Source organism: Prionailurus bengalensis, chromosome D1 (assembly GCF_016509475.1).
Source record: "Prionailurus bengalensis isolate Pbe53 chromosome D1, Fcat_Pben_1.1_paternal_pri, whole genome shotgun sequence".
Classification (NCBI taxonomy): Eukaryota; Metazoa; Chordata; class Mammalia; order Carnivora; family Felidae; genus Prionailurus; species Prionailurus bengalensis.
The window spans coordinates 56724272-56731462 of record NC_057346.1 but is presented as its reverse complement, the minus strand read 5'-3'; positions in this window follow the sequence as shown (position 1 = coordinate 56731462).

Below are 7191 nucleotides of genomic sequence, written 5' to 3'. Positions count from 1 at the left end.
GGAGGCTTGCCGAGGAGCAAGTTTTTACCAGGCAAATCCAGGTGATGAAGGAGCAGCTCTCTGTCTGCGGTTCTCTAGTCCTGTGATAGGGTGGGGGTGGGAACGAGGCTGGTCCTGTGGCCGGTGTCTAACCAGGGCTCCAAAAGCTGTGGACAAGAGGGTCCCAGTACCCAGATTCCTCAATGGAGGGTCAGCCCACCCTGCAGGACCAGCAGAGGGTGTGTCCTGCCAGCCTCTGGCCCCCACCCACCCACAAGAGAGACTTGTCATTCTGCTCTGCTTCTCTTCTCTCCTCGAAGTCAAGTGAGGAGGGTTTCCAGAGCACTGTTCAGAGAGCTTGACACATGAGCCTTGACTTTGGGAGACACGGGGACCAGAAGTGCTCTCACACACAGTCTCTCACAGCAAGGGGCTGTGCGTGGCGGCAGAGCGGGGAGGGCCGGGGCCCCGCTGGGAACGGCTCGCTGCCTGGGTAGACTGGACAGAGGATGCCTGATTATCCGGGGGACCTGATGGGGGCCTGCCTGTCTGAGCTGGTGTCCCTCTGCCCGAGGACCACTTTGGGGGCGGTGAGGAGATCCCAACAGAGCGGGGACAGCTGGAAAGCAACAGGGAAGTTGCAAACCAGAAGAGGCCCTGCCTCATCAGGGGAAATCCAGGTGAGAGATCCCCAGAGGAGGAGGTTTCCTGAAAAATCTCCGGGAGAATCCCATGAATTAAGATCAACTTGGGACATCCGCCATGGCCAGAGTGTCCCCAGGCTGGGTTACAACCGTATCAGGCAAGGAGGGCCTTTTCTGCCCTCTTTCCTGCTCTGCACTCCACTCTGGAGGGGCCACAGCCAGCAGCCGGTGATGGTCCTAGAGGGAGAGCAGCGCCCTCTTCAGGTTTCCATTTTCTGAGGCAGGACTAGCTTGAAAGAAGGGTCTCATTCTAGACTGGGAAGATTTCAGAGTTTTAATATTACTTTGAGCTGTGTTAAAAAAAAAAAAATAGGGGCGCCTGGGTGGCTCAGTCGGTTAAGCGTCCGACTTCAGCTCAGGTCACGATCTCGCGGTCCGTGAGTTCGAGCCCCGCGTCAGGCTCTGGGCTGATGGCTCAGAGCCTGGAGCCTGCTTCCGATTCTGTGTCTCCCTCTCTCTCTGCCCCTCCCCCGTTCATGCTCTGTCTCTCTGTCTCAAAAATAAATAAACATTAAAAAAAATTTTTTTAGGGGCGCCTGGGTGGCGCAGTTGGTTAAGTGTCCAACTTCAGCCAGGTCACGATCTCGCGGTCTGTGAGTTCGAGCCCCGCGTCAGGCTCTGGGCTGACGGCTCAGAGACTGGAGCCTGTTTCCGATTCTGAGTCTCCCTCTCTCTCTGCCCCTCCCTCGTTCATGCTCTGTCTCTCTCTGTCCCAAAAATAAATAAAGGTTGAAAAAAAAATTTTTTTTTTAATTTTTTTTAAATAAATAAATAAATAAATGTGTGGATGACGTACATAAAATTAGACAGATTAGTATAAGCAGCCCCCATTACCCATCATTCCACTGCAACGATAATCAGCTCACACCAAGCTTGTTTCATCCCCACCCTCAGCCCACTGCCTCTAATGTAATTTTGAATCAAATCTATGAGGAAGAGTGGAACAACTTCCTGCTTGCCTCTGAAAAATGAAACATAAAAAAAGTCAACCTCCTCTACTGTTTGATTAGGGCTCTCAATTTAGGGTGTAAACCTGGAATCAAAGCCGGCAGGACCCGTGGAGTCCTTACACTGAAGGTGGGGTTCGTATCTGCTTCTTTTGTTATCGTGCCCACTACTCAGGTTGTGGAATCAAGGTAATGCTGGCTTCATAAGTTTTCCTTCCATTTCTATTTTTTGGATATCGTGCCCACTACTCAGGACAGTGCCAGGCACGTAGTAGGTGCTCAATAAATCATTCTGGAGCCTCTCATTCTATCTGTTCCTCTGTTGCTATTCCAGGCAGCGGCTCTCCTGTGTGCATCAGGTGCACAACAAATGATGTTTTAGTATAAATGTGTGTGGTGAAATATTTGTAATAAAAATCTTTTGTTGTTTCTCTGAAATTCACCTTTGACTGGGAGTCCTGTGTTTTAGCTAGCAACCCTAGGTGGGTCTTGCTGTCTCCTTGATCACCTGGGGCTCCTGGAGAAGCATTCTCAAACAAGCTTGCATCAGAATTACCTGGAGAGCTTGTTAAAACAGATTTCTGGGCCTCGCACCCAGAGTTTCTGATTCATAAGTCTGGGGTAGAGTCCAAGAATCAATCTTTCTTTCTTTTCTTTCTTTCTTTCTTTCTTTCTTTCTTTCTTTCTTTCTTCTTTCCTTCCTCCCTCCCTTCCTCCCTCCCTTCCTTCCTTCCTTCCTTCCTTCCTTCCTGTGTTTCTGTCTTTCCTTCTTTCTTTCTTTAAACTTTATGCCCAACATGGGGATCAAGAGTCTCATGCTTCACTGACTGAGACATCCAGGCGCCCCAGTTAAAAACTTTCATTTCTAACAAGTTCCAGGGTGATACTGATGCTGTGGTCTTGGGGCCACATTCTGAAAACCACTGTTCCTGGACTCAGTCCATTACCCTAGAGAAACTCATGAACAGGATACAGTAAAGCACAGTGATCCAAAATGGCCACAAGAGGGCAGAAACGCCCCACTAGTTTGGCCTCAGGCCCCTCACTGTCTTGGGTCTGAGTTTATACCTTTGCTGAGCATTTGCTCTGGCCTGACCACGTCCAGGGCTCTTGCTATGACAAAAACATGGGTCAGACTCAGTACCTGCTTTTGAGGAGCTCAAGGTCTGGAGAAGGGGACAGAGGTGTTATAACGGGCAAATACAACTGGTGCTGAGGTGGTGAGAAGCGTGGAGTGGAGTGGGGAGGCTCTGGGAGCCCAGAGGAGGCTGGGGGTAGTCAGGCAGGCTTCCTGGAGGAGCTTGTCTCCTGAACCATGAATAGAAGTCACCCAGTTGGGGAGAAGAGGAGAAAGGACAATCTGGGCTTAGGAACCCTCGATGCAAGGGCACACAGGCTGGGAGGTATTTGGTATGTTCAAGGGGGTAGTGCAGGAGCAGGGAAGAGAATGGGTGGGTGAATGCCTAATGAGGCTGGCAGCAGCTTGGCTGGATCCTGAGAGTCTCAGGGAGCTTCTGGAGGGTTTTAACTAGATGCTAGGGGAGGGTGTGGTGGAGGGACCAGAGGCAGGGAAACTAGTGAGGAAGCTGGTGCAAGGGTCTGGGGGAAAAGGTGACCAGATGAAGCAAGAATGGCAACAGTCTCCCATTTATTCATTCGTTTCTTCATTCATTCATTCATTCATTCCACGCAATTATGGAACAACTTCTCTGAGCCGAGCCCTGGGCTGGGTTCTGGGCTTTGGTGGTGCTCAAGACAGACAGCTTCTGGCCTTCTCAGAGCTTAGATTCTAACAGGAGAGGCCACCATCCAACAGCCAATGGCACAGTGAGGCAGCTGTGGTCTCTGGGGACAGTACAAGGGATGCTAAGGAAGCCAAACGTACAGGCAGAGGTGAGGGTGGGAGGTATGACCCAGGAGAGTCCCTGACCCAGAGATCACAGATGCTTCATTCAGCCAGACCCTGGCACCTTCCCCACTGCAGTTCAGAGCTAACAATAAGGTCTTTGAAGGCTGCTGCCACTGCTGGAGGTCCAGCCTTTCCTGCCCCCGGCCTCCCTTAGCCACACAACCCCGGCCTTTAGCAAGGAAGAAAGAAGGGTTATATGCAGGTGCCAGGAGCTGGGCCCACTCCTCGACCAGAGTCAGTCTGGCCTCCAGCTCCAGGCGACTGCCCAGGCAGGCACCTTCTCCAAACATCCGGGGCTCTCTTCCTAAGCATGTGAAGTGTGGGCCAGCTCGAAGTTGAGGAGATGGAGGAGATGACCTTAAGTGCCAAGGAGATGCTCTGTGAGGCTGTCCCGGAGCGTACCGCATTCATCTGCAGAGGTGGGATTGGCCCCATGAGTAGAGTTCGTTAAAATCAAGCTAACTGGAGCTTTACTTTCTAGAAAGGTGGCCTTCTTGCTCCTCCGAGAACATGCCGAGTTCATTCTAGCCTTGAGGGCTTTGCACATGCAATTCTTTCTGCTTGCTCTCCTCCACTCTAAGGCCTTCACAGGGTTGGCTTCTGTGGTAGGCAGAATAACGGCCCCCCCCAGAGACGTCTGTGTCCTAATCCTGGATGTGTTCATTCATAAGGTAAAGGAGATTACATTATGAATATGAAGATGGGGAGATGACCCTCGTGGCCCAATGGAATCACAAGAGTCCTTGTAAGAGGGAGGTGGGGAGAGGGGTTCAGAGTCAGAGAAAGAGACGTGATGGTACAACAGGGGTCAGAGGAAGGGGGAGATATGATGATACCTTTGAAGATGGAGGAAGGGGCCACAGGTCAAGCCATGCAGGTGGCTTCCAGAAGCTCCAAAGGGCAAGGAAACAGATTTGCGCCTAGAGGCCCCAGAAGATACACGGCCCCGCGGACCCATTTTAGTCTTCTGACATCTAGAACTGTAAGATAATACACTTACGTTATTTTAAGCCACTACATTCATAGTAACTTGTTATAGCAGCAACAGGAAACAAATACAGCTTATCATTCGGGTCTCGGGCCACCCCATGTAAAGTAGCTGGCCCCCCACCTCCACCCACCTGTTTTCATTTCTGCATAGGCCTTATCGTGACCCGAAGTTATCATACTTGGTTCTTAGTTTATAGCCTGTCTCCCCCAGCCTGTGCTGTGAGGCTCCTTGAGAGCAAAGGTCTTGCTGTGGTCACATAGTGAACACAGGTGCATAGAGGATTCTCCATAAATATTTGTTCCACAAGAGAAAGAAGGAAGGAATACCAAGAATATGGTCTCTGTCCCATGCACACAGAAGGCAAGGGAAGGGAGAGGCTTTGGTGGGCCAGGGGATGCCTCTAGGCCATGAGAAAGCAGAATGGAGGGACAGAGGCGTGAGGGGTGAGGGAGATGGCCACGTGCGTGCCTGTGGGAGCAGATGGCACCTAACACAGACGCTGTGCACGTACGTTCCCATTTATAGGGCTTTCCAGTTTCAAACTCAGCAACTTTTTTTTCTTTTGTCCCTCAGAACAGAAACCTTTGTTCTCACTTCACAGATAGGGCACTGAGGCTCTGGACAGTGATCAGAAGGTGGGGAGACATCCAGGCACCTCTCTTGCAAGGACTCCGTGGGACATGGGAGGTGCCTGAAGGTTCACCTGCCCCCAGCCTTGCCAATACCTCCTCGCAGGCTAGTTCTGCTGGCCAGGCCATCTTCCAGCCATTGCCCTGCCGTTCCCTCTTCCCCCGCTGCCTCACCTCTCTTCTCTCCTCTCCTCTCCTCTCCTCCCCTCCCCTCCCCTCTCCTCTCCTCCCCTCCCCTCCCCTCCCCTCCCCGGGCTGGGTCTAGGGTGAGGCCAGGGAGGCATTCACTTGGGTGCAAATTAAAAGGGGCATCAAAACCTCAGTAATCAAGAGAAATAACATCTGCAATATTTTAATAACCATTTTTAACGTTTATTTATTTATTTTGAGAGAGAAAGAGAGACAGCGTGAGTGGGGGAGGGGCAGAAAGAGACGGAGAGAGAGAGAATCCCAAGCAGGTTCCACTCTGTGAATGCAGAGCCCAAGGCAGGGCTCAAATTCACAAACCGTAAGATCATGACCCGAGTTGAAATCAAGAGTCAGATGCTTAACAGACTGAGCCACTGGGTGTCCCAATTTTTTTTTTTTTTGAATCAAAGGTAATGCAAAAAGAAATCCACAATGAACAAAATACCACAATCTCAACTATATATATATTTCTCTTTTGGCTCAGGCTCCAATATGGCTTGACACAGTACTGTTTTACTGATCTTGCCCAGACCGGCTACGTGATGCATGGGGCTCCTTCCTCAAAAATTATTCAGAATTCCAAGATGGCAAGAGCAGGACATTTACCCAAGTGTGGGGCCCTTGGGAGGCCACACAGGTTATACACCCATGAAGTGAGCCTGGATCCTGACTTTATTTAAAATTTTTATATTTTGTTCGTCTTGGGTTTTTCCTTTTGCATTGGTTTTGATTTTTGAAAATATTACTTCTCTTGATTCCTGTGGGTTTGAGTGTTGCCATTGATTGTGCACCTGAGGAGAGGACCTCGCTTTCCTCACCCTCTCCACGTCTTCTCGACTTGGCGTTAGCTCCTTATCAACCCCAGGCAGTCTCCTCCAAGAAGTCTTCCCCACTCACCCCTCCACACCGGCAAGGTGTCAGGCACTTTTGGGCTCTGCAGCCCTCTTCCTCCTCCCCTGGTCACACCTCCAAGCATCTCCTGCTTGGAACAGGAGATGTTGCTTAAGAACAGAAAGGGGACTATGTAGGGGTAGTGCCCAAGATTTGGGCAACTCTGAGTTCTGGCCATCAGTGATGCCGGCGTCAGCCTCCTGATGCCCTCAGGTATGGCCCGTTTACTGCAATGAACAGAACCCCAGACCCCAAGCGGGGAAACCTGGCTTCATTCAAATCCAGGCTCTGTCATTCCTGGGCTGTTTGAGGCTCAGTTTTCCCATTGCAAAATGGGAATTAAAATACCTACCTCCAGCAGGGTTATTGGACTTAACAAAGAATGCACAGGGTGGGCATCATAAATACTAGTTCCTTTCCTCTACGCTTGGTCTGGGGGCTCAGACTGGTCAGCTGTGCCGCTTCCCGCGCCAGTCCCCAATCTCTGAGCTCTTTCCTGCAAGTCTCTGTCCCAGATTAAGAGACGGATAAACAGGCTCAGAGGGATCAGGGATTTGCCCAGAGTCGCATACAGAGTCAGAGGCTAAGCACAGCGGGGAACCCAGGACCCAGGATGCTCAGCCCCGGCTCTGCAGGTGCTCAACTCCTCCCCTCCTGCTTCCCGGCCGGCCTGGCCTCCGGCAGGCTGGGCTTGAGGGGAACCGCTGAGCCGGCGCAGCATTCGCGGGCCCCTCCCCCGCCTCGCGCCCACACGCACATGCACAGAGCGGAGGGCTCTGGGTGCTTCCATGAAAGGCGTGTTTCCCTCCTGAGTCAGAACAGACAGCTTTGGGGCGTGGCTGGGCTGCAGTCCCAGGGCTGGAGCCTGCGCCGGTCCTCCCTCCCTGCTGGAACCTCTGGGCAGCGGCCTGCACAGCTGCAGCCCCTCAGCGGGGCCTGCAACGATAGGCCC